Source organism: Paramormyrops kingsleyae, chromosome 1 (genome assembly GCF_048594095.1).
Source record: "Paramormyrops kingsleyae isolate MSU_618 chromosome 1, PKINGS_0.4, whole genome shotgun sequence".
NCBI lineage: Eukaryota > Metazoa > Chordata > Actinopteri > Osteoglossiformes > Mormyridae > Paramormyrops > Paramormyrops kingsleyae.
In genome coordinates, this window is record NC_132797.1 from 64997984 (window position 1) to 65025290 (window position 27307).

General features: G+C 45.5%; 1 protein-coding gene across 6 annotated transcripts in view; it reads left to right on the top strand.

Annotated features, from left to right (window-relative positions):
• Nucleotides 1–27307, top strand: part of ncam2 (neural cell adhesion molecule 2) — a 222801-nt gene that overhangs the window by 5516 nt on the left and 189978 nt on the right. The gene's annotated exons all lie outside the window — the stretch shown is intronic.

The following is a 27307-nucleotide window of genomic DNA, read 5'->3' on the forward strand; positions in this document are numbered from 1 at the left end:
ATGACTTTACACAAAACAATCACAGTGAAAGAACATAATTGGCAATTGAATATTTTCAGCATCTCCTGCAGTAATAATAATGCAGGTGCACCACATGTTTCAGCCAATCACATTGTCTTATATTGTCATCGGCCAAAGAGTCAACCAATGGAATTGCATATAGCATCACGATAAGGTTATTGACCCCACCCCTCTTTTAGGACGACATTGTGGTCTCTTTGTTTAAGCTTGCAGAATGATACTGGATTAGTCGCTCCGTTTTGTTTTGTGCAGGGTTGCTTTAAATGCGTCTTTCCAAAATGTAAGTTTGATTCCTTTAACAGTAATTTCATGTTGCTTGAAAGCTCTAGCATAGTTTAGTACCATGAGATCTAGAGGGCTCTGCACTGAGAATCCTTCACGAGGTTTCCAGTCCCCTGCTCATATGTGTTGGATCTTCACTCCTTCCAGGCATGGATGGCATTTGCATGTACACTTCTGAGAAATCAAAGCAGAGGAAGATGTGGAGGTCTTTAAGCCCATCTAGCATCGTCTCACATTTCCAGTTGACTGGCCTCCCCACCGACCATCATTTGCCTCTTGGCCATGCTGCCCATCTCCAAAAATTCATTTATAAAGTTGAGTGAAGTTCTCCACATTATTTTCAAGGGGTGGGGGAACCAAAAGGCTCTCCTGTGTCCAAGTCTACATTGGGTTTAAGTTCAGAAACCTCAATTTCTCCCAAAAGCTGTTAGAACATCCAAGGTATGAATTTGTGACTGACCACCAGAGGGGAAACACGACGTGTAAATTACCTTTAAGGCTGGGTCTGGCCTTCCCATCTCACAACACTCATTCTCCTTCGCGTCTGAACCTTGAATTCACAACTTTTGTTTCCCGTTGTGTCCAGCAACGGGCCGATAAAGCCGAGATGGGTGGTCATCGCCCAGGCAGCGGGTCTGCACCCGATACATGCAGTCTGTGCTTTTATGAGGATGGGGGGTCTCACAACTGATTCTTTGTGGCCGTTTTGGCTTCAGAACATCATGCTAACTTCACCCCCTGCTGCCTTCTACACTCCAGCTGTGTATTCATCAGTGTGTGTGTGTGTGTGTGAGAGAGAGAGAGAGAGAGAGAAACAGTACAAGCTTACTGGCCGCAGCTGAGAGCAGAATAAGAGAAGAAGAAGATTACAGCCACCATAGTCACATGTTTTAGAACACCAGAATGCTCAATTTTCCCAGACGAAGCCCTTGGAAATTGAAAGTGAGATTAGGTCTTATTTTACTTCGTTAGTCTTCATTGTGGCTGCCCCTTATTTATTTATTTTTTAATCACCCGTCCGATCCAATCAGCTTAGGAGTGAAGCGTGACATCGTAGCCGTTCTGAAAGGGGCTGGGAGGATGACCTCGCATCTTGCGATTATAAAGTCGACGTATTCGATCTTCACCTAGGCAGAGAAGGACAACAAGCAGAGAGTGGCTGGTGCATTTAAACAAATTTTAATAAATGCTTCCTTAAATTTAATTTAGGCTTAAGTTGAGCTTAAATTTGACATTAATTAAATTCAATTCAATATAACTTAGCATAACAGAAAATAATTGAGTATAAGTGAAATTAACTGACGTGAAGAGTGATGGACATCTCCAAGCTACTTGAAAGCTAACTTAGAAGTTTAGCGTTGTTTCTAGTCAGTGTGTGGCTCAGCAGGATAGGATGCTGTGTCTGTGATCGGAAGGTCACTGGTTTAAATCCCCGAGTTAGCAAAGTGACATCACCATTGGGTTCCTGAGTAAGGCCCGTAACTCCTGATTCCTCCAGGGGTTGTCTGACCCTGCTTTGTCCAAAAAAAAAAAAAACAATAATGAATGTTGCATTGGATAAAAGCATCAGTTCAATAAATGAAATGTAGCATCATGTGACCATGTGCTGCGGGAATGAGAGTCTGATCGTAGGAGGTCAATAGCTGCAAGCAGTAGTGGGCACCAAGACAGGAGTGGCCATTTATGACTGCAGAACTCGATCGCTGACCCGTAACTTCTCAAATAGCTGAGACAGGGGATGGTCTTAGGCTGAAAAGCACTCTTTCAGACCAAAGGTTATGTCCCTAAATGCTAGTGGCTTTACTGGACTGAGCCTCTCCAAATTCTCACACTGGCATTCATGAAACATCCACATAAATGGTTCATTAAAGGAAGCACTGGAGAGGACTTATCAGGCTGGGGTCGCCCCACGAAACCTCTATGCGAATGAAGCTGAATTCTGATAACTTGAATGCAGCTGATGGGGATTTTCAGGAAGTCGTTCTGTTAGAAAGCCAAGACCCCATGGTTGACATCTTCTTTGAAGCTTACAGTTCCCCCCAGGTTACCATCTAACCCCATCCCTACAGATCTCAATCTTCAAGGATCTACCTGACAGTGAAAGGCAGCTTTTTTGAAAGTAGCCAATGTGTGACATTTCGTTTCTCCATCATCCGTGAAACCAAACTCCAGGAATTATAATATGAAGAGTGGAGAGGAAGAGCTGCATTTCAGAATCACGCAAAAATTCTACATGTGGAATATCCAATGTTGCAGTCATTGACAAATTACACTGCTATTGAATTACTTTCAAAGACATTCTAGATTCAATAGAACATTTTTTAAAAACTATTGTAAAGCTATTCTAACTGATAGTGAATAATGACCGAAAACAGAACAGATTAAATCTTTTAAATGATTAAAATGTCAATCTGTTTCACGCAGTGAGGAAGATTGATTATCGTACTTAAAATTCTGACACCCTTTGTGTTTTATTGTAACAGAAATAAGCATCCATTTTAGAAGTACAGCTGCATAAAGGCTGTTTTTTTATATTTATTTTGTGACTAATGGAGCTGTTTTAAGTAGCTAGTAGTAATAGCACGGCCCAGTGGCAATCAATGTTTTATTGACCCTTGTGGTGTCTGGCCAAAAGATGGCATGAGATTCTCTTCTTGTTGCTTTGAAAGTTGGAGGCTAATGCATATGATGACATCTTTGGTGAGGAGCTCTGGCCAAAATGCATGTTCAGCAGAACTTTTTAAATGACTAGCCTGTTGATTATGAGCTAAGATTAGCAAAATGCTAAAGCCGCAACACAATTTTCTTTCGTTTTTTTCATACAAAGTGAGTCTGATTGGCTGAAATCTCTCTGTATGTCAAAAATCGATTGAGGTGGGCCGAAAAAGGGGGAAAAAAATTGCCCACTGCCTCACAATATGATGGGCCAGCGTTTGGAATGAAGCCGTCCAATCAGAGCCTTCACGAGTGACTGCTGCTCTCATCAAAGGTATCGACTTTGTGATTATAATCGCTCGGCGCGGGTCATTGCTGGTGGTCATTGGCACTTCTTGGCAGTACGGCGAGCGCTGATGAATTAAACATTTCTTGGAATCGACTGACTCGACGATCTCCAGATCCACGCCGGATGGGTCGCTATCAGTGAGGCTGTGAAAAGGCAGCTAATTAAATGATGGCAATTTGAATATTGTCTGGATTGACAGCTTTTTTTCTTCTCTTGGTCAATCCATTTCTGTTTCACATTGGGGTGATATAAAGAATTCATGGCCTTGAACCACACTTATTATTAATGTTTTGAGCTTCAGTCTGCACTTATATCCTTGGACAAGAAGGGGTTTATATAACATGTAAATAATAGTGGGAAAACAAATATCCTATACTGCTCTGTTGCAGGTTTGAGAATATGTTAGTATAAATACAAAAGGTATATACAGTATATTACACAAATATTGGTGATAAAGTAAATACAGACCAACCTGCACATAATGCCATAATGTATTTTTATTTTGTTTCATTTTATTGCTGTTATTGTATTTCTCACATTGTTGCTTTGAGGCCGTGGAAGAGATAGTTTTTCTCCGTGCCTCATATTTGCGAAACAAAAGTCGGTAAGAAACTTTCAAGCACGCTGCATTACTCAAACCTCTCCAGCACAGCTGCCACAGTGCCTTGAATAAAACAGGTCCCGCTTGTGGGGGGGGGGCAATTAACACACACGTGTTCCTGTTTATGCAAACAATGAGCCAGCAATCACGGGGAAAGTAATAATTACGGCTGCGGATAAGTCGCCGAGAACGGGGGTGCGGCGATAAGCGTTTGTCAGGCAGCCCAGGATTCCCAGTGCCGCGGAAAGGCATCTGCTCGATTCCACTCGGTAGTCCGTAATTAAAACAGACGCAAAGGCCGACATATTGCCGGCGGGGATTATTGGCGGCCTCATCCGTACTTTCCTTCATTTCGTGAAATTACAGAGGAGCTCATTCGACAGACGGGATGGGGAGAGAGGTGGAGGTGCTTAGGTGTGTCTTGGGTGTCATAACTTCAGGGAAGGAGGGCAGAATGGCGGCGGAAGTGAGAGGTCTAGCTAATTACACCTGTTTATATTCTGCTGCATTCCTACTGCTGCTACTGGCGGGAATGATAATGATCTTTTACTTTTTTGCTTTTACTTTTTTTTTGGTACTAATAAACAACAAAGAGTAACATAATGGCCCTGGAACTTAAAAAAGGGGACAAAATCGGGCTTTGATGGAAAGCTAGCTCTCGTTTCTTAGTGGCTCAGCCACCTGGGTATTTAATCGCCTCTGTACTTTGACTTGTCACGACTTGTTTCTGTACTCTCCTCACTGACTAATTGGATGGGATGTGTGCGCTGGAACAGAGGCGCCTCCTCTGGTTAAAGACAGGCATCACAGTCTGATCAGGCACAAGAGATGTACAGGAGTTTTTTCCCGGTTCGATTCATTCATTGTTTTTGTCCTCCATCTGCCAGTAGAGGCCTGTTTTTTTGTGCCACCCCACAGCTGAAATTTCCCCCATGGTCCGTCGCCTTTATATCCTTTCTGTCGTTAATTATCTGTTTTGCCGTCTGGCATACGCGCGTCTCAGGGGCGGGCACAACAGTGTGCGTCACTCGGCTGGCACATCCGCGGCTCCGCCGCTGTCGGGGCCTGCTGGCACGTCCGCGGCTCGCCGACGCCGAGCCTCGGCAAAGCTACGTCAAGCCCCTCCGACAAGTATCCGCTCGAAGTGGGCCAGGCCCAGAGGGAAGTGGGCGGCAGCTGCTACCGCGATATTAATCACCTGTCTCTCTCTCTCCTCCCCAACTCAACTGCCCCAGGGGGAAAAAAGATACACGATATCTGCAGAGTCCCACTGTGACTGGACTCACCACTGGAAAAACAAGGGCGGACTGAGAGATCAACAGCACAGCCAATCAATCTCTTAGTTAGAACATGGGCCCTTCTCTTGTAATCAGCCGACTGCAGATTGGACGGCGGTTCTGTCAACCATTAGACCTCCTGCTTTGACCAATAAAAACTAGAGTTCCAGGGACCTATTGAAAGGAATACATAGAAGTATATGGGCAAAAATATGCATGTAACAGGGGGGCACCATGCTGGTATGTATCCTTTAGAGAGCCCTCAAATGAGATTGAGCACAGAGAATGGGCAACTTCCTTTGGAGGATAAAAATGGAGAGACATTATGTAGCCACTGAGACGAAGTTACCATGCAGCCTTACCAATGTGTTCATGATGCCCTTTCCTCTATATTTTGGAGTGCAGCCCAACTGTTATACGGCTTATTAGTTTATTTTTTGTTTATCAATATTTAAACATGACAGTGTTCATTATTTATTGATGCTTGGCAGGTAATTTCCATTTTTCACAGCATCATAATGCAATCTTGTTGGCGGGGGGGGGTGTGACACTCCTGTCTTTTCCATATCCGCTACACTTGACACATTCTGATGTTCAGGGTCCGGCCTGTAGGGAAGCTCCTGCACGCCCCCTGCTGGAGAGCGATCTCTCAGTGGCTCCACTCTTCTTACGCTGGCTTGGCAAAGGTATAGGGGTGTCTGTGACAAATGCTGGCATGATGAAGTTCCTCACAGAGTTCCAGAAGCTTTTTGGCGTGACTCAGTCTCCCATCACCACGGTTACACCCACCACATGCACTTTGAGCTAATCACAGCATGGGCTTCGGGAATGGGATAGCGAGTTTGAGTCGCTGTTACCGTGCTGCTTGTGTTTTGCGGTCTGTCGGTACATCTGTGAGTGAGGCGATAATGATGCATTTGACATGTATTTTGACCCGGCATTATGGCTGAAAATGGCAGCAGTCCAACAGAAGGGACGCTGGTCCTTACTGAGGAGCCCAGAGGAGAGATCTCTCCCAGTGGGGGGGGGGGGGGGTCTGTCTGCTTCTGCCTGTACCTGGGTAAGAACCTCTGTGTCCTGTTCACATTTACACACTGCCGCCTCGGTTTAAGTGGATCTCTCTCTCCCTCTACCTCTCATCCACTTGTTCTTTCCTTCTTCCTCTCTCTTTCTGCCTCCCCAATCATTCTCTCCTCCTCCCTCACTTCTTCCCTCTCTCTCTCTGTCCACCTTGTAGTCTTATCAGAGCATTCACTTGCCTCTCGCTCACTCCAAGCCCCCATCCACCTGGGTTCCAGGTCACTAGATTAAACGGCTCTATTTCACCCATTTTCCTCCTGACATCTGCAGGAACGATAAGGCCTTCTCCACCAGGGGGGTGGGGTGGGGGGGGGGGGTTCCATATGTTCGGCTGCTCTTCGGGAACCTTCAGACCTGCTTTGGCTTAGTGCAGGTCAAACACACACACACACACAAATAAACACGCAAACAAACACACATACGCCAATATTTCTCTTTCATGATATAGTGCTTGTTTCATGTCCACATTAGACTGCAATGATTTCTAAAACCAAAATTTAAGAAAAGGTGAAACTTAATTGATCCCAGGGGGAAATTCTTTGAAAAAAATATTTAATATAGACAAGGCTTGAACCTGGATCCACCAGCACTACAACACAAACATAAACTGATTAAGCAATTCAGCTCATGACCCGAATTCATGTTTTACATTTCAATATGTAATGATGCAGCTTGCCACAGGGAGGCGCCCTTCAGCTCACCTTGTCCTTCATATATTTTTAGAAAAGGTAATTGTAGCAGACAGTTTGGCATCCCAGTTTTGAGTCAGAGTACGTCAAGATGACGCCATCCTGCTTTTGCACATCACAGAGGGTGCGTGGCTGGGGTGACTCATGTTTGGTCACTTGTATCTTCTTCCAGAAGAAACCTTTGGCATCTCAGGGGTCCTCAGTGAAGGACAAGAACGTCTGTGAACATGACACCTCAGCTGTCTCCCTGACGTTACCCACCGACAGGCTGGTTGGGGGTGTTGGCGGGCAGCAGTGCCTTGAACTAACCCCCCCAATTCTCCATGCGCACGTGGTGATTCAACACGTCAGTCAAAGTCCACACACAGAAGGCTTACCACAGAAGGGACATGGGTGCCCTTCTGTGTGACCTTCGGGCACGAGTCCGCTTAGAAATCTTCACAGAGACGTCTCGCTAACCTTCAAGGCCTAAGTGTCTTTTCTTATGACTATTTTTTTTTTGATCATACAGTATGTGTTTTTATCTGCAAGAGCGTCAGGGAGTGTTAATTTTCCATTTGATTATATACTTAAATATAAATGTGCAAAAAAAAAAAAACTTATAGTACAGCAATAATCAACTGGGAGTAATTAAAAATATAGTACATTACTGGGTCGCACAAGCATTTTTAGAGTACAGTTAAATTATACATTATAATTAGGTTTTGGGGTTTTATTTACAGGATGAAGATCTGCGCTATTTAGCATTAATTTGTTGCACATCACCAGGAGAAAATTACAACTTAAAAAAAAAAACAAAAAGGTGAGCATAATGGATACCTTGTTACATGGAGCCGTTTAAATTGCAACAAAAATGAATAAATACATAAATAAACAGCTCTGTAAAATGAGAAGCACATTAAGAAAGCGAGCAGGGGCTGCAGGGGAACTTTCCCGAGACGCTGGGAGACGGGTAATGGAGGAAGCGTGCATGAGCCGTGCTGGTCAGCGTTTATGCCGCTGCCTCCTTGCACGTCGCGTTCCTTCCCATCCATTGGAAGTTAGGCTTGTTTGTTGAGCATTTAGTCGTCATGAAAGTCCCGAGGCAAGGCAGAGCAGAGATGTGTGTGTGAGAAGGCATGTGCGTGAAAATGTGTGAAAGTGTGTGGAAGTGTGTGAAAGTGTGAAATTACTGCGACGGTCACCAAGGCGGGAGAGAGGGGAGGAGTGGAGAGGAGATGTTTTGGCAGAGAACAGGAAAGAGAATGCAGCAGGAAAGAGATCATAGCAGGAAAGAGATCCCGGTAGGAAAGATATCCCAGCAGGAAAAAGATCACAGCAGGGATGAGATCATAGCAGGAAGGAGATTGCAGCAGGAAAGATATCATGGCAGGAAAGAGATCACAGCAGGAAACATATCCCGGCAGAAAAGAGATCACAGGAGGGAAGAGATTATAGCAGCAAAGAAATCATAGCAGGAAAGAGATCCTGGGAGGAAAGAGATTGCAGCAGGAAAGATATCCTGGCAGGAAAAGGATCACAACAGGGAAGAGATCATAGCAGGAAAGAGATCCCAGTAGGAAGGAGATTGCAACAGGAAAGATATCATGGCAGGGAAGAGATCCTGGCAGGAAAGAGATCTCGGCAGGAAAGAGATCTTGGCAGGCTACCAATATAAAAGCAAGTCATACCCCTAAGTGGTCTTAAAAATGTGGAAATATTGAGAGGAGGAAATAAAAAGAAAAAGGGATCAACTCTCATTAACTGTCATTAGATATTGGGGGAAGGAAACACATTTTTATTCAAGTCCATCGCTGTCCTGCTCAGTCCGTCCCCTTGTCAGTCTCCTGGGCTGGGATATCGGCATCGTACAGGGAGGGTGGAGACGGCATGCGCAGGTACTCTAAAAGTGAACAGACACCGCCACCGGGCGTATGCAGCGGCAGCCACAGCACGCGAGGGCGAGCACGCCTGCGAAACCTTTTAGCCAAGCTAATAGCATTTGTAATCCCCTTTTTATTAGGGCCTGCATTAAATGTCAATCCTATACTCTGGTATCCAGCTCTAAGGCGCTTGCTGATCGCCTTTTTCTACCCTCCTAAAGACCAGAACAAGCGGGACTCTTAGTGGATTGAGAGGTCAGCCTGTTCAGGCCCACAGGTACCCATGGCATGTCCTGGTCTTCTGAGGAAGGCAGAGAAAGGGGGATAGGGAATGGGGAGGTAGAGGAGTGTAGCTGGGCAAAGAACCAGGTAGAAGAGTATAGCGGGGAGGTAAATGGAGGATAAGGGAGCTAAAGTAAAAGGAAGTCAGTAGCCGGTTGTATGTGTGGGGGGGAAGGAGCCAAAAGTGCTCCTCATCTGTCAGGGCAGGACAATATCTCCCGTTCACCTGTCTGGCCCTAATGTCGATGGCCCTTTAAGAGAGACAGAGCTGAGCTCTTTTCTTGGAGTACCTTCACAGCGAGTCCGGTACTATCAGCTTTCCGGGGAAGAAGGTGTGGAAGCGTTTGAGCTCAGTAGCACATAAACAGAGGTGTTTATTTACGTGCGCGTGTGCCTATGATCCCTGCTTAATATACAGCAGCCATCAGTGATTTTCCCAGTGTAATTGTAGGGCCAGCGTCCACCTCGCCGCATGCGTCCAGGGCCAACAGTGCGTGGCCGTCTGGAAATTCAGTCACACGGTTTTCTTTTCTAGCCCATTCAGGTGTGGTTTGATTTTTTTCATTGAACGCTTGGACCCGGAAGCGAGTCGTCCATGCCAAGGAGAGTACAGATATAATGGTGTTCCCTTTGGTCTGTGTGGCACGCCACATCTCCGTCTCCAGGGGAAGCTGGTTGTCGAGTCTGTTGCTTGGTCCCAAACTTAGGTCACCTCAAGCTGCATCCTGGAGCCTGTCAGTCTCCGGCGACATTCCCTGGTGTGCATCTTGCTGCCTCGCCGGCGACAGGTGGCGGGGGGGGGGGGGGGGGGGGTTTGGTGTTGGACGGTGTCATTTACATCCCAGTGCCTGCCGGCACTGTCTCCATGCGCTGATGCCCCCTGAGCCCTGCTGAACATTACTTGTCTCTCTGCCTCAGATGTGCCTCATTAAGCCTGGGATCCTGTCTGGAGAGGGATGGTCGTTTTCGTCAGAATTACCACCGGGGATGATGTGCGGCGTGCGCTTTCAGCAGCATAAAGCCACCTTATAAAATCCGAAATTCCACCGCAGCATTATTCCATGCCTGGAATTCCAAATCCCATTACCAGTCATCTCCCTGTACGGAAGCGTGATAGTGATGTATCTACAATATGTTATCCCATAACCCAAAAACTCATTACCGCAGTACCTTTATGGTACAATACCATAAAATGACTTAATGCCATGAGACTCCATGCCATGCCTTTCCGCGCCCATTTCCGAATAGCATGATAATTTCTACGTCTAGCTATATTTCAGCAGCCCTCTCATTACTACAGTTTATTTCTGCACTGCAAAACGCCAGACCTTATTCAGTACACAGTAACTCTGGGCTGAGCTATTTAAAATGCCATTTTTACTACATGACAGCAGTGGCATATGGATATGAAAAGATTATTTGTATGGTAATATTGTGTTCGGACTATGGTTATGGGAAAATGTACTAATGCCAAGCAGTGCATGCAGGAGTGTGTGAAAGCCTTGTGTTAGTGTGTGATTGACTGATGTATGGCCTTTTGCGGAAGGTTCCATGGGGTCCAGAGTGAAGACAAATTTAGAGGGACTGGAAATTACCCTGGAGACTCCTGGTAAAACACTTACCACTAGATCCTGGAAAGTTAATTAGCTCCAAGGTGTCGGTAATTAACTATATATATATTTTTTGTGCGTTCATGCATTACTTTTTGGTATTTTTCATGAACATATGTCGATTTCAGTTACCTTGCTGCCTTTTGGACAGTTTCAGAGGTAGGAGGATGTCGAAATGAGATCAATGTCACATCAATGCCCAGTGGCTTCAGTCCTGCTGGAAGTTACATCACCTTGTGTTGTTTATCAGCCCATTAGTGGTCAATGATGGTCAGCGTTTCGCTGCAGCATTCGGCAGTCAGTGGTCAGTGTTTGGAGGTAAGCGTTTTGTAGTCAGCATTCGGCAGCCAGCGTTGGGTAGTCAGCAATCAGTGTTTTCTGGTTAGTCTTTGGCTGCCAGCAGTCAATGTTTAGTGGTCAGCATTTGGCGGTCAGTGGTCATTGTTTAGCAGTCAGTGTTTGCCGGTCATAGCGGCTAATACTTAGCAGTCAGTGGTGAGTTTGGCGGTCAGAGGCCATTGCTTGGCAGTCAGTGTTTATTGGTCAGCGGTCAGTGCTTGGTGGTCAGTGTTTATTGGTCAGTGTTTATCGGTCAGTGCTTGGTGGTCAGCATTTAGTAGTCAGCGGTCAGTGTTTGACAGTGGTCAGTGCTTGGTGGTCAGTCGTTAGTATTTGGCAATGGTGTTAGAATGAAAATGTACATTTCTTATCATATTAATTGTGTGAATGTAGGCAAATAGTTTATCAGCTTTGACGTAGAGACCTGTTAGAACAGGACATCTTTTGTGACTCTGTAAGATTGTGAAAAAGGAACAATCACCCTGGGAGTGGAAATAGACTCTGTCGATACATTAAGGGGGCTCATTCTGAGGAATGCAAGGTCCTGTGTTTTAACCCCTTCGCAAGAAGCACAAACAGCATTATAGCTTTAGGATACTCCCCATTGTAACCACTCCCCTTCTGTATAAATAAAGAAGCCAAGGGACTGCCCTGTGTGACACTGAACTGAGGCGCAGATACTGTCTGTTGCATCTAAGTGAGTGGGCACCCTTGCGCAAGTAAAAGATTAGAAGTGTGCTGTCTCATTATTATTATTCCTGAGTCCTAGAAGTGCAAAGTGTGGAGTGAGAAGCCAGTACGCTTTCTCCACATAGGTATTGCAGGGGTCAAAGCTTCGGCGCTTTCCCCAACATATAACTTGGTCCTTCGAGCCGGATCCGAGAGGAACCCGAAAGACGCCGACCAGTCCGCCGCTGAACAACACCGAAAGCTGTCGACAGTCTCGCTCTAGAGAGTGAATGAAAGACCTGCAACGTGAATTCACGTCGCAGGTCTTTCACTCACTCTCTAGAGCGAGACTGTCGACAGCTTTCGGTGTTGTTCAGTGTTTTCTGGTTAGTCTTTGGCTGCCAGCAGTCAGTGTTTAGTGGTCAGCATTTGGCGGTCAGCGGTCATTGTTTAGCAGTCAGTGTTTGCCGGTCATAGCGGCTAATACTTAGCAGTCAGTGGTGAGTTTGGCGGTCAGAGGCCATTGCTTGGCAGTCAGTGTTTATTGGTCAGCGGTCAGTGCTTGGTGGTCAGTGTTTATTGGTCAGTGTTGATCGGTCAGTGCTTGGTGGTCAGCATTTAGTAGTCAGCGGTCAGTGTTTGACAGTGGTCAGTGCTTGGTGGTCAGTCGTTAGTATTTGGCAATGGTCAGTGCTTGGTGGTCAGTGTTTAGTAGTCAGAGGTCAGCGCTTGGCAGTCTGTGGTCAGTATTTGGCGGTCAGTGTTTATTGGCCAGTGGCGTTTGGTGGTCATTCGCTTCATCTCTGCGTTTTGGTCAGCATCCAAGAAGATCAGCACTCGCATGCACATGCTCAGCGTGTGCATCCATTCTATCTGTCACTCATTTCTCCTCCTGTCAATCATTCCACCCCCCCGCCCCCTGCCTCTTCACCCCCAAAAGTACATAAATACCACCCAAGCTGATTTCCCTGCTGTTCCCATGGATGCGTGCCAGCAGTCCTTCCATATCCTCTTAGTGCGATAGCACCGAGGCCGGCTCCATCGAGCCTTGGCAAATAAATACATTTCAGAAACTGAATTTTTATAGCTGAGTTTAAGCCCTTGCCGTCCTGGTCTAGTGACCCAGGCAGAGAGTTTCCTGGCTCCCATGTGAGCTGCAAGATGGACCAGCAGCTACCGGGACTGGGGGATAAGGGCAGACGCAGTTCATACATTTCGGACACTAGGAGGATGTTACGCTGCTACCTAATTATGCGCTGGATATTCGTAACTGTCATCTCTGTTGCATAAATAAATGCAGTACTGCAATAAATGCAGTGCTATTTTTGGTACATATTATTATTGTCTTCACAATTGAAAAAAAAACAAAACAAAATGAAATAAAACTTTACAACACAAGTCTATACACACGTGACTTAACTGACAACATACTTGACTGTACTGTATCTACCTATAGCAGTAGCCCTGCAAGCATTTCATAAGTAAGTTACTTAAAATGATCACTGCTTTCTCAAAAAGGGTTCTGATACTCACTTGACAAACCCCGATGCATGATGGTCTAAGGTGACCGATGCAGGGTACAGTACACTACATTTTAGTGTGCTTCATGACAGTTTTATAGTGCACAATATAGTGAATGAAATTTACAGTTCAGAATTCGATCAGCGCTACAAAATGGCCGATTCACTATATAGTGGGCGAGTGGACATTTCGAACACAGCCTCAAGTACACCTGCTCGTTAACTGTTTAATGATTAAGCTGTAAAATTTTGTTGGATAAAAACAACTGAGGAGGTGTGCTTGTATCTGTTAGTAATGAAATGGTGGACGTTCGTCTTCTTTGTCTTATCTTTTGTCTTCCTAAAGGTGCAGAGATATAGAGGCTAGGGATAGCAGGCCAAATTCAATATGGCTGCCATCATGAAATCAGAACCAAGAGCAGAAACTGGTGTTTATTGGTCATTTTTAACAATCAGTGCAGAAGCATAATTAGATGGTAGGCTGGGTAAGGCTGTGTGATGCAGGTGGCAGAATATTCTGGTAAATGGCACGTTAATTAGCATGGTAGAGCATCTGGTGAAAAGTTCTTATCGTGGGCAGGGGTGGGCTTTCTTGGGGCCCCCAAACACTAGGGGCCCCATGAAGACAGAATTTCCAGAAGTTATATTTATAAAGTAATTTGATTGTTTAAATATATAGGATATAAGATTTTTAGCAACAACTTTCAGTTTTTAGTCCCTAAACACTTAAGTCCACCACGATTGTGGGTGACAGGTCACTGGGGGAAGGGCCAGACCACCAGTGGGGTTACGGGGAAGGCCAGGCCTTCATTCTGGGGGGTAATCGCTGGCGACTGGGGTGACGCCATTTCCCAGGCCAACACACTCGCTTAACAAAGAGAAGCCTGGCGAAGCTCACAGAATGATCCCTTTCATGCAGCAGAGAAGCGGAGCCCAGAGTGATCCGGCACAGGAGGTGCGGGCAGGGGCCTCGGCCGGGAGCTGCCCCCCCGGGGCTGCAGTGCCCTTTGTCTGCTTCACTGATTCATTTTTCATTTTTCAATGTGTTTATTTATTTCACTGTCTGTCCCATACCAGCATACGGGATACTATTATGCAGATAAGCAAATAGCTTTGACTTTTGCATACATATGTGATAACGCACATACACATAAACAACAATATCCAACCTGGGATTACAGGCAACTCAATTTTATGATATAAAAGGGTTTTCTCACTGTCCTCAACTACTTCAGAAATGAGTGTGTGCAGAGAGTTAGCTATTTGCGGGCATGGTGGAAGTGCTTCTTTCTTATCATTAGTGTTGGTCAGCAGTCAACAACACGAGAGAGTGGTCTGTCATTTGAAAACCTGGCTGCCGTGGTGAGAGATGCCTCTGTCGAAAACTCATTACCGTCCCTCAGCAAAGCTACTGTGAACTTTGTTGAACAAAGTTCTCTTCAGCTGGGTGAGAGTGTGGCGCCACCTGGTGGAAGTGTTTATTGGATGTGAGCGACGGTTGCCCCTGGTGATAGTCACGGGGCAGGCACTCTCCAGGAACGGCTGTGGTCTGCCCCTGCGGATTGCGGCGGCTCTCCACAGAAAGTCGGGGGCGTCACTTCCAGCTCAAATGTGGCCTTGACCTTGATTTATGTGGCTGAACTGAAGGCTTGACCTGCTACTGGAGTGTCACAGGAGAGGCAAAATATACATCTGTTACTTCAGGAGAGACATGGACAACCGACAGTGTGCGCCACCGCCCGCAATTACAGACGGTGCTATTTTCCCTTTAATGCTGAGCATCCATATGATTATGTCACAGCAACCCTTCTGTATGTTGTATCTGTTCAGTGATGCAACATTTAAAGGTGGAATTCAGAGATGTTCAACAGAAAGAGCATCCAGAGGTGTCATCCTTTTACCGAATGTATGTTCCAGAGTTGTAGAGTGCCCCCCTCCCCCAATTAAACTCCCCTCAGTTCACATCACAGCGCTGAAATACCATAAATATTATCACTGTACATTACGGTAATCGACCAGCGGTTCTTGAAAGTGAAGCTTCACGGCCGTCATCTTGGAATGAGCAATGGTAAGGAAGCATCAAGCTCTGAGAATAACCACCGTGTCTCAGCATAATTACAGCTTTAGAGATTTTAGAGGCCCTCGTTCGCCAGCCCTCGGTGCCCGCATCTCGGACTGTGTGGAAGTGCTTTTCTTTGTGCCGGGTTGGGTTCTCGCCCAAGGACCCGGGATTGACTCGTCGATGAGCCCTAACTTGAAAGTGGCAGCAGCAGATAGATCAGTGATGTGGAACACACACCCCCTAAACGGAGGCCTGCTGACTGGGGCAGTTCATCTGAATCGCTGCAGGAGAATTATCCAGCTGTCTGGGATCTAGTATGAATGGGCAGCGACTTCCAGCTGAATATAACTAGGATCCTCTGAAAGTTAACCAGGAGGAGGATACTATGGAGAAACTTTGCAGTCCCCAGTGGGTGAATAGGTGTGTGAACAAACTGGAGGCACTGTACTGGCTTCATACACCAGATAAATATAATTTATGTAGATGTTTACCTCTATTTCACCCAGAGTTTAGCCAGGCGTTTCCCAGACGGGCCTGAGCACAGGAGGACCATCAGCACACCTAGTGGAGTGAGTGCAGTCCCAGGCAGAGGATCGGAAGGCGGCTCTGGAGGAATCAGTGGAGCGCGTCTTGGTTAGGATGTGGGCCGAGGAGCTTGCGGGTCGATAAGGCGATGCAGCGTGATCCATCTGGGCTCAAAAACAGTGCGTTTGAAAGCCCACGCTGACGCGCTCTCATTCTGTCTGGGCCGTGGAAGTCGTACGTGACGATCTCTACCCAACTGTACATTTTTCAGGACGTATTTGCTGAAATGTCAAGTGGAATTTGCAAAACTGAGTCATTTAATAGTATCTCCTTCTATTCTCTATAATTGTACACAATATAATTAGCTGGCTATCCTGCTCAGGTGAGTGAAGAAGTCCGTATGAAATTGTGACAATTTAATATATTGTGGGGTATATTTGATAGTTTTTCATTGACGATAAATTAAGTTACTTCACCGAAATAAGCAAGTGCTCAATTAGAAGGGAAGGTAAAGCAGCGACGGAGCAGATTTGCAGGGACCAATCATTAGCATGTGACATTGTGCTAACGGAGTGTAAGGAGAGGCAGACCCAGCAGGGCTGAGAGCCAAAACAGGCGGTATTTTTCTAAATTCAGCTGGAGCAAAACTATCTTGGTACTAAGGAACAAGCGGATGATGGGCTCGGCCTGAAATATCACTCAAGAAATGCACCTAACTTAAAATGATTAATGTCACTAGTGATATATACTTTTTAAAAAAAAACTTAAGAACTTATGCCATTGCTCACTAATGATAATCAGCCTTATTTCTGAAGTCTACTCCAAATGTTATTCAATTAAGGACTCCAGGATTTAAAAACTATGGTAATGATGGGAAAAAAAAATCTCTGTTGATGTCTAAAGATCTGGGGGATGTCTGGTTGGTATAAATTATTGATTTAATTGACTTAAACAGTAGAGGGAGACACATGTCAGCAGATCTATGTGAAATATATATTATAGTCATATAGTCATGTGTGACACCATATGTTTGTTGTTGACGGTGGCGGGTTCAGTTTCTGAGACCTTGCAAAGGGGGGAACAGAGATTTCTTCTGTATTTTCTCGGGGAGTTAATGGAGGTTGGGGCAGACAGATGGCACGTCAGAGGGTAAAAGGGCCTCTGCTGAATTTTAAGATCGATGAGAGATTCATGAAGTTTTAAAAAAAGGAAAGTTAACTTTCGGAGAGACCTGATGCCACATGCGTGGCGAGTTTCCTCGGGCCTGGCCTGCTTAGCTCATCTCCATGGGTTTGCTACAGCGGGGTCATAATGTCCATGTTCTACATCACTGAGTCTTGGCCTCACGCCCCGATGTGCGCCGGGTACAGATGTGCTAAATTTTGCCCCCCTCGCCCCTTCCCAGACTCACCCTGTCGTGGGCGTAGCCTTGGCGAGGATCTGCTCCTTCGGCAGCCAATTCCTGCCCTCGGGTCTTGGACGTTGTTTTCGGATTCACTGCCCATTGCCATCTGTGCCTTTGCCCTCAGGACCTATTGTGTGTTTTCAGTCCGGGACGAGCACCGTAGTGCTAAATCTTCCTCTTAAAATTAATCGGTGTTACCTGGAGGGGCACCGTCAGTGGAGAGAGGGATGGGGAAGAGGAAGGAACGAAAGCATTCGCATTCACAGCTGGTTTCCTTTAGACTTTTAAATGAAGGGGAAAAAATCGTTGCGGATTTCAGAAGCTAAGACATCATATAGGGACGTTATCTTGTTTTCCGGAGATGAAAGAGGCGGTATCTGTGTTTCCATGGGGCTTCTGAAGCCCTGGTGAAAGCCCTCGTGCGGCACGTGAAATGCAGGCACTGTGTGGTGCTCCTGTGCATGGAGCAAAGCTGTGGACATTCACGGGAATTATTTTGATAATTTTATCCCAAGTGATATACATTTGTATGAGCAATTGGGGGCCCAACAGTTAAGTAACTTTTCTGAGCCTGGAATGTGTACTAACAACCTTCACATCACAAGTGCAGAGTCCTAACCTGCTGGGCCGCACATCGCCCCCTAAGGAAACACTGAAGATCACTGGGCCTGGCCTCTGGGCTCTTTAAATGGCTGTTATGATCCCCGGCCCACTGAGATGGGGTCATTCTGCACTTTCTTCATAGGTGAACCTTGTAGAACTGCTGGAGGTAACACTCAAACATTCATATCTCATCTCTTTCATGTGCCTGCCGGATGCATGCTGGATGGTTCCTCTATGAGCCTTCTTCAGCCAGCAGGAAAATCTGCACTCGTGCCGTGAGCCTTTGTGCCTTTTACTGGATCTGTTTGTGTGTGGTGGTGGTGCAAAGCTTTAATGTTCGACTAATCTGGGGGGTTTTTCACAGTGATATGAGCACGTGGGGTCTCATCGCCGAGGGAGCAAGCCCATGGTATTGTATGTATGGTGCATACTGGCTAAGCTACTGGAATATGTGGGATTTACGCATTTCAAAGTCCAACAGGTTTTTCTGATACAAAAAGACTTTTTTTTTTCTTTTACCTTAGATCTTTCACAAAATAAGTAGACTAAGCGTAAAATTGAGCACTTTTTAAGCTGACCTGGAAAATTCTGCAAATATTGCACATTTACGCAACCAATACAGTAAATGGTATGATTAAATTATTTTCATATATACCCATGGATTGATTTTTTAATATTCACATTCCAATGGAAGGGACTTATTGAATGTGTGCTCTGTGTCTTGATTAGGGGTTACACCTTATTTTTTCTGGCAGACTGAGCGTGTTTTCAGTGCTGGGCGGTTGCTTGCTATTAGCATATCACTGCAGGCTTGCGGATCGCTGGCTAGGGACTCCAGCAGCAGTGCTCAGCCCCACCTGCCTGTACCACTCTGCATGTGTGGTCCGGCTGAGAGCTCTATTCTTTAATTAAAGCGTTAATGCATTTAATTATGATCTAAACAAGAATTCCAAATAGTTTGTTTTAATGGAGGAGCTGTTTTCTTTGTACTCCAATTTAAAAATGTATATAACAAAAAATAACTTCAAAGGTAAGAGGAGCATTGCAAGAAGTCCTACACAGCTCTGGGACCCAAGCACTGCTAATTAAGACCTTCTTGTACCTTCTATGGTCACAGTCGGTGTCCAATGAGGGAAAGGGGCTTTGAGGTCTGGGATCCTGGAGGGCGGGGCAGGCCTGCCCCCACCCAGGCCCACCTTATGGGGAATCAGCGGGCAGAATTTATAGCTTCCCATTATGGGTGCTTTTTATATGGCGGCTCAATTTGTCTTGCCCAGTGCCGGTCCATTCTCCAGTCTGGTTCTGAACGCTCCCGGGCTCACTTACACACGTGTGCTTCAAAGCTCTCTCACTTTAAAAGGAGCTCCTGAACACCGCCCTCCCCAATCCCCCCCCCCATGGCCCTAACAGAGCTCTTACAGATTTTCCTCATCCTGATCTACTCTCTCCTTCTTCTCCTCTCCCACATAGCTGCATTTCTCCCCCTTGTGTGATGCCCCGCCTTGTCCCGAGATCGACGCCGCATAGTCATCATCCTTTGGATGCGCCCCCGCCCTACCCCCCGCCCCCCCCGATCTTTTGTGCTTTGTAGAGTGAACTCCAGCCTGTTTATCGTTCCGTCACGCTCCTCCACGTTCCTGCGCCATCAGTCGCTGCAGATAGCGACAAGCTCCTGCTGTTTATCTTCTCCGCGATACGCGGCGAGGCGGCGCCCGCCCGGGGAATCCGTCCCGTCCCAGGTGACAGGGTTACCAGCATAAAGGTGACGTGACTTCATTAGAGAGATGGCTCACCCTTCAGACGGCAGCTGTTCCGCTCACGCTGAGTCTCCATGCCGGCGCCGGAGCTGAACAGAACCGCCACGGAGTCTCGAATGGAGGCAAGACGGATGCTGAATGCCTGCATCGTTAGCACGGATTTCAGATGAAGCAGAGTCATCGATATTCGTTCATTATTATCTAATTTTGCACTATAAGTTTGTTTGTCTATACCTTACCTACCTTGCTGCTGTATACAAAATAATTTCCCTCTGTTATCAATAAAGTCCATCTTATCTTATCCTGTCTTATCTTAGCTGTGTTCACATGTCTCCCAGCTTTTTCATGGAATAAACATAGACCAATACAATGTTGACCAATAGAAGTGCAGTGGTACAGTATTTATATATATTTATAGTGGATTTAAATAGTCTATACAGTCTGGTTAAAATGGCAGTTTTATGTGAAAAAATGAAACCTACAAAAATCATGTCAAAACTTTTTCCAACTTTAGTGTGAAATTGCGAGCTATAAAAATAAAGTGGGAAAAACAGAAACCTGTTAAGGGAAAAAAAAAAAAAATATGTACTTAATCCTTTTTAATATCCACTGTATGTATGCTGCATGGTACCTTTATGAGTCTCTACTGAGCAGACATCTGCACATAATGGTCCATCTGTGCTGAGTCCTGGCCTGCTGTACGTAATGGATGAAGTCTCAGACCTCATGACTGCATAACCAAAGTCTCCATGATGTAATCGAAGTGCTGGGGATTATTGTTAGAACTGTTGACCAGTTGACATAAACTGTGAAAAAAGAATGATGGTAACTCTGGGATTTTAGAGACATGTGACTGTAAGAGGGAAGCTGCTGAGGGACTCCCTACTGCAGATAGTAGCGTGTGACAAATGGAGATACCCGTACTTTCCTGGTGTAACCTCTGGCTTACATAATGTGAGCACATTGCATGGGAAATCCTGTCTGATGTATTTCTGGTTTAACTAAAAGAAAAGTGGGCTCACAGAGTCGATGATTGACAGCCCAGATCCACCCCAACCTGGTCCAGCTTCCATCACCACGAGCAACCATTAAAGTGCTCTGTTGGGCTCCTTAACTAGCGCACTGCCAGCTAGCTTTGGACTTTGGACACGGACGCTTGCTCGTTCCCATTTTTGGACTGTTCCTCGAGCCCCGTGGGGGTACTCTCCTGAAGAACCTCAATGCTGACCTTGAAGGAAAGCTTCTGAGATGCTCTTCACTGCATAACAGCTTGATGGAAGGCCTTCAAGATGGTTTAGGACATTAAGAATGAATATATAAGCATATACTGTGTTTCTATAGTGTATGACCACAGTAAAATGTGCTAAAATATGTATATAAAGAATTACTTTTCTCTGGAAGTCTTCCTGCCCTTCTATGCAGATTAGTGTGAATCTCCCTGAGGGAAAAGACCCAACAATATCACAAAGGAAGGCTTGCACTGGACCATCTCTGATCTCAAAATAATGCATGAGCCTTTGACTTCTGATTTTAATGGGATGTGCTAGGCAGTGGTATTTGATCTTAAAAAACAAGGTTCTTAAGAGCGGCAAACTCGAGTTGAATAGGGGCTGAGGTCCTTTTTGCATTTTGTTCAGTGTGTTCAGCAGTGTGGCAAGTTTCTCTGTGGGGGCATCACATCTGCACATCTGCTACTTGTAGTCCAAGAGAAAGATATTATTTAAAGTTCTTGAATGCAGATCCAGTTTCGTCGAGAGGAGTGACTCGCCCTGGCTCTCTGGGCGGACACACCAGCCTGTGATTCAACGGTCTGTGGAAACCCACCTCTAAATAATTGAGGAGGCTTTGATCTTTATCTTTAAGACGGACGGTCTGGGAGTGTGAGACGCCGAGGTGTTTGTGAAGAATCACACCTGAAACCAGAGGCAAACAGGATCTGCCAAGATATTCATGAATCATGAGGTTCCCTTGTTATCATACCCTTTTTATGTTAATGGAACCTGTTGTGAAGGCAATAAGACGGACACTGACGCGGCAAAGTTGTAAGTTTTGTTGTTTTATTACTACTTTCCGCAGAGAAGGCAGAGGTACCTGGGGCTGAGCCCGAGAACGTAGTTGAAACTCAGGCGGGGAGATAGGAAGATCGGCTTCGGTACAGACGAGGGAGAGGCGCAAAACACAGTCGGGAATCCAGGCAGGGGTTGGGCGATTGGCGTCGGTCCAGAAAGAGGCAGAGGCGAAAAACACAGTTGAGGGTCCAGGCTGAGGTCGGGCGATCGGCGTCGTCCAGAAAGGGGGCAGGCAGAAACTCGGAGTCTAGGAAACGTAGCAGAGGTCAGAACACAGGGAAACACACACCGGAAAAAACGCTCGAACTCAGGGCACACCATGAAGATCTCGCACCGATCAGAGAACCGAGTTGCCTGATATAGCGAAACTGAAACCGGGGAAAACAAGACACAGCTGGGAGAGGAGTGTCTGGAACGGGAGCAACCGGTGCGGCCAGAAAAACTGGTTGACAGGACGCGGAACCACGGGGAAGCCCTATCGATCGGAACCCCCGGAGGGGCGTGGCTGAGATGGGGGTTCCTCAGTGCTATCCATGACAGGAACCTCTACTTCTACTTCATGGTGTCCCAATGCGTAGCACTGCAGCCACACACCTATGGGGGGGGGGGGGGGGGTTTAAGTCCCCCCCCCTCTCTACGTGTCTGTAGCTTGCATGTCCTCACCATTGGTCTGTAGGGTACTCCAGTTTCCTCCCACAGTCCAAAAAACATCTGGTTCAGTGAATTTGTCCCTCTAAACTACCCAGAGTGAGTGACAGTGTGTCTTGTGATGAACTAGACTCCCCCTCCATGGCTGTGACCCCATTCTTGAAGTATGGAGAGATATGGAAGATGGATGGACTTCAGCTTGGACTTCTCCTTGAAACTGGAGTGAGGGTGACTCCGATATGTATAACTTCAGAAGTGAGCAGTGTTTCCATATGAGTTCCCAGATTCAGGAAATTAGATTTTTTTTTTCTTCACATTTTTTCAGTCATGTCAAAGATTGCAAAACCTGGGGGAAATGTATTTTCATAGTGGCAAAGAAACAGCGGCTACACCATCTAGCCTCCTAATCCCCCTGGTTCTCCCACTATGATCAAAAACACCTCGAATCAGAAGGTTATTCTGACTCTTAATAATATGTTTCAAAGGTAACAAATCGCACCCTCCCTACATTTAGTACAAAGGCACATATGTCGTTCTATTGGGTAACCAGCTGGTACAATTAAACAGTTACTATTACTTTCACTTCCTTGCACACTATGCATACTGAATGCATTCTTATTTTTCATTCATTTGAAGATTGAGATTTAAATGCATCTTTCTACATAGCCACTGCGGACTAGGCTATCAAACCAGTGGGCAAAAGGGTAGTTTCTGTGCCACTATGAAGCTAGCTGGAACGAGGGCAGTGATTACTACACTGGCTATTAGAATATGGGCAATTAACATGCGCCGCTAACTCGCTAGAGTTGTTGGTGGGGAGTCTGTATCAACTGCGGCAGCATTATCATCCAACAAATGACTCTCGCTTTGGAAGCAAGGTACAATTTGTATAATACCTTTCTCCAAAATTCATAGGGGGTCCAGGAACACACAACTAGCAGGTAGAGAGTACAATTATTCATGTCCTTGTAGCTCATAGAAGTTTTATTTACACAAAAATGTTCTGAGGGCAGAAGAAAAAAATGGTTCAGAGACATACCCAATCAGATTGGAGGTGGGTCCAAGCAACTAGTGGAGGTGGGACAAACCAATCAGATGTCTTTGTCCTGTCTCCGCTAATTGCTTGGATCCACCTCCTCTACAATCTAATTGTTTATCTCTCTGAACCAATCATTTTCCTTCTGCCCTGATAACATTTTTGTGCAAGCAAAAGTCCCAAGAGCGACCTTGTAGCGTTACACCATATCCATAACACTTTCTGGGCTAAGCAGAGACTGAGCCACTCTTCGAGAAATATCAAGTTTTGGTAATAAGAACTTAGAACATCAATGTAAAAATGTTCAGGAATAGGCCGTCTCGAATTATCTCTGGGACATAGACTGCAAAAAGACAAATATAATGACAATCCAGAAATAAAGGCTGGAGACGAGGCAGGAGTCAAGAAGACTGGTGTCATTTCACTTAAGGCAGTGTCATCGTGCACACATCTCAGCGTGAGCAGTCTGCCAGCCACTGCATTTAGAGCTTAGCGAGTATAATTATGTCACCGTTCTCTCCATCCTGTGTTATTCACCCAATTATAGGGGACAGCAACAGTGTTTGCGGGTTACACACTCAGCACTTAGACCATGACAGAGAATTGCTGGATGCTATTAAACTAGAAGAAGCGGGTGAAAAAACATACAGCGATTCACACAAGTAATATATAACACAACACCAGTAAAAATAATCACAAACATAATAGCAATGCATTATAAGAAGGATCTATAATGTTCATGTGAAAGCAAATCCCAAGGCCAGCTGTGTCTCAAGGTGCCAAAAACACTCCCCATGTCTCAACATCAGGCAACAAAACAGGCAACAAAATGTCTATAAAACAAATTAAAATTTCACATTCAGACCAACTCTGATTACAGCTGCAGATGAAATTGAAGTAATTAAATGGTACAAACCATGCCAAAATATTGTAGTTTTAACATTTTGTGAATGAATCAATTCCTAATAAATTTTATGTGTTAGCAGATGCATTTTGTCTTGTTTGAAGCATATACATGTCATGTAACTTTACTGGAGCAGCCAAGAATATAACTGACAGCTGTCTTTATGGACTTTGGTCCAGTCCCTACTGCTCTGTAAAGTATGTAAAATGAGCCTATGCCTCTTGTCTGTGTGGCTGGTAGTTAAATGCATACATTAAAATGCTTTATTGAAAATCCCATGTTTGTCTGAGAATTCAAATAATGCCTGCTCTGAGTAGGATTAAACCGGATTGATCTGCCTGTATCCAAGGTTATGATCATCCACATTTTTAGTCACAAGAAACTGGTCAGGACTTACCATCTCAATCAAGTGGGATTTTTAAGCTGTGATGGAAAGATGGGGATTAGGCACTTTTGCACATTAGTTCTTGACAGTCCTCATGTACTAAACATTGCATTAATCCTGAGATTCATGGTGATCTTTAAACTGTTATTAGAAAATGTTATTGGAATTCTAAAAATATGTATTTATGGATATTTTGCTTAATTGGCCTGCTCTGTAGGCCTTTGGGGATTACTGGCCTGCGCGTAAATGTGATGCAATTTGTTTCTGATTCGCTGCATAACTGCGTGAAAGTCTGAGACATGCAACTGACCAAACCAGGATAATGGAAACACAGTGGGGAATACCCTATGCCAGTGTTTCCCAACCCTGTCCTAGGGGATCCCCAGACAGTCCACAATTTTGCACCATCTCAGCTACCAGCTAATTAAGAACATGGAAGACTTGATATAGGTGTGCTGGGAAGCAGCAAAAATGTGGCGGCCCCTGAGGACTGGGTTGGGAAACACTGCCTGACACAACAGTCAGAGGAAACTATGCCTCTATGTTTAATAGCTCAGATGCAATTCCAGTCTCCTTGCCAAAGGAGGGGTACTTGGCACTTGTCCTGGCAGCTAGATCCCCGGGGGTCAAAGTTCAGGTGTAGCCACGAAGGCACGCTGAGCTTTAGTGAATTAGCATCTGCTCACACATCACAGTCGTGTCGCCCCCTACTGGCTGGGATGAAGGCCCCCCCCTCGTGGATCCTCCTCCCAGATGATGGCACGCAGCAGCTTAGATGTAGCGTTGGAGGGTAATATAACAGGAGGTGAGCCACCACACAGAACAATGACCTGAAGCTAGACTGCAAAGGGGAAACGTCATGACAGCAGGCAGAAGCGATAATTTCAACCCACACTTTTCGCTGCGTGTGTCGAAAAGAAACTTTATTCCAGCATCAGTGTTACTCGGTCATGCGGATGAACGGCTGTCTAATATGCATGACAAATGAAGGTCTGTTAAAGTCCTTTTAAGTTTTGGACCATGAGCTTTGTCAGCAGTGCTGCAGACCTGGCCTTGGGCAGAACCAAAAGAGGGCGGGACCTCTGCAGTGTGCCAGATAAGGTGTGTACACATTGGTGGGACCATAGCTGGTCCCAGCTGAATGCTGATTGGCCTCCAGAATGCTCCACCCTTGACACTTACACATTCAAAACATATCATTGGCTCTTGTTCTCCCATATGAATTATGGGCCCACTCATGCCAGCCCACCTTAAAAAATCCTAGAATCTCCCCTGTGCTGGATCAAAACAGAGGGTTTTTCAGACACTGCTAAGAAAAAAAGCAGGGAAACAGGCAAAGGAGATGAGTGGGAGAAGGGATTCATTCACAGGGCCAACACCGTCGACTCTGGAATCTCAAAGAAATCCCCGCATCAGGATGATTGACACGTATCCAGAGTTCTCCGCCGCTGTTTCCCCTCTGTCCCAGAGACGGCAATTACCGCAGGGACGCGGTGCTAATTTTCCCTTGGTGCTGTCCCCGTGTGAATTGGCGCGTGATTACAAACCGCAGTGAGGCGCCGATCGATGTTCGGCAATTAAGCGCTCAGGAACTAACAATGGTCGTTTTTTTCTTTTTTTTTTTTTATAAGCAAAGCGCTCCTCTCGAACCGGGCCTTTAGAAGTTTGCAATTGTTTGTCTGAAAGGCGACGGGCCGTGGATCGGGAGGAGGGGACGCGAGACGTGTTTGTGGGCCTCTGCCCTCCCGCTTAGTTAATTAATTTAGCCGTGTGATTTTTCTCAATTGGATAAGGGTTTAAGCGTGTGGTGAGGGCTGTTTCATCCTGAGCATCCATCCTCTGCTTTGCAGTCTCCTCTCACCATCATTTTTAGATGATTAAATTCAAGCACTGGGCATATTCCTGCTCTCCTTTGTTTTCCCAGACCAGGCCTTTTAAATCCAGACAAGGCCCACTAAAAATGTTAAAAAATGTTGTTATTTATTTATTTATTTAAAATTTTGAGGCAATTTAACTTGGAAAAAATCTAATATTTCCCCAAGGACCCAATCGGATCTAGCAGACAAGAGGTCATTCTAATGTTTTATTCTTATTACATATCAGAATAATCTGCTTACTGTACACCTTGGGACTCCTTGACTAACCTTCTAGCGCCTATTTAAAAACTGTTATGTTAAATATTTCTCAACCTTGAGTGGTTCAAGGGCAGGTAATTCAGATGAAGCAGAATTAAAAAGCAAGAGCAATGGCTGGGGGAGACAGTGGTTTGGATTTGCATAACGGTTCAAGGGCGTAGTGTGTGTTTCCCCACATTTTAAAAATCTGCATTTCACTTTATCTGACATGCAAATCGAGTTCTATTTGATAATTTATCGTTAAAAAAGAGAAACATACCGACAGCAATGCAATACATGAGATGGGGCTACTCTGCACACTGGTTATACAGGTATCTAATTAGAATGTTCAGATACATTGCTGGGACATTTGTCAGTCTGTCAGTATGGACGTCCATCCAACCCTCTGTCTTCCATAACAACTTCTCCGGTGGATAATGAGGAGCCAGGGACCCGTTCCTTGAGGCACAGAGACCCCCTGGGATATGCCATGCCCTTCCATCACACAGACAAAACATACTTAATAACTTTTACATATCATTGCTGTCTGATAAATAACACAA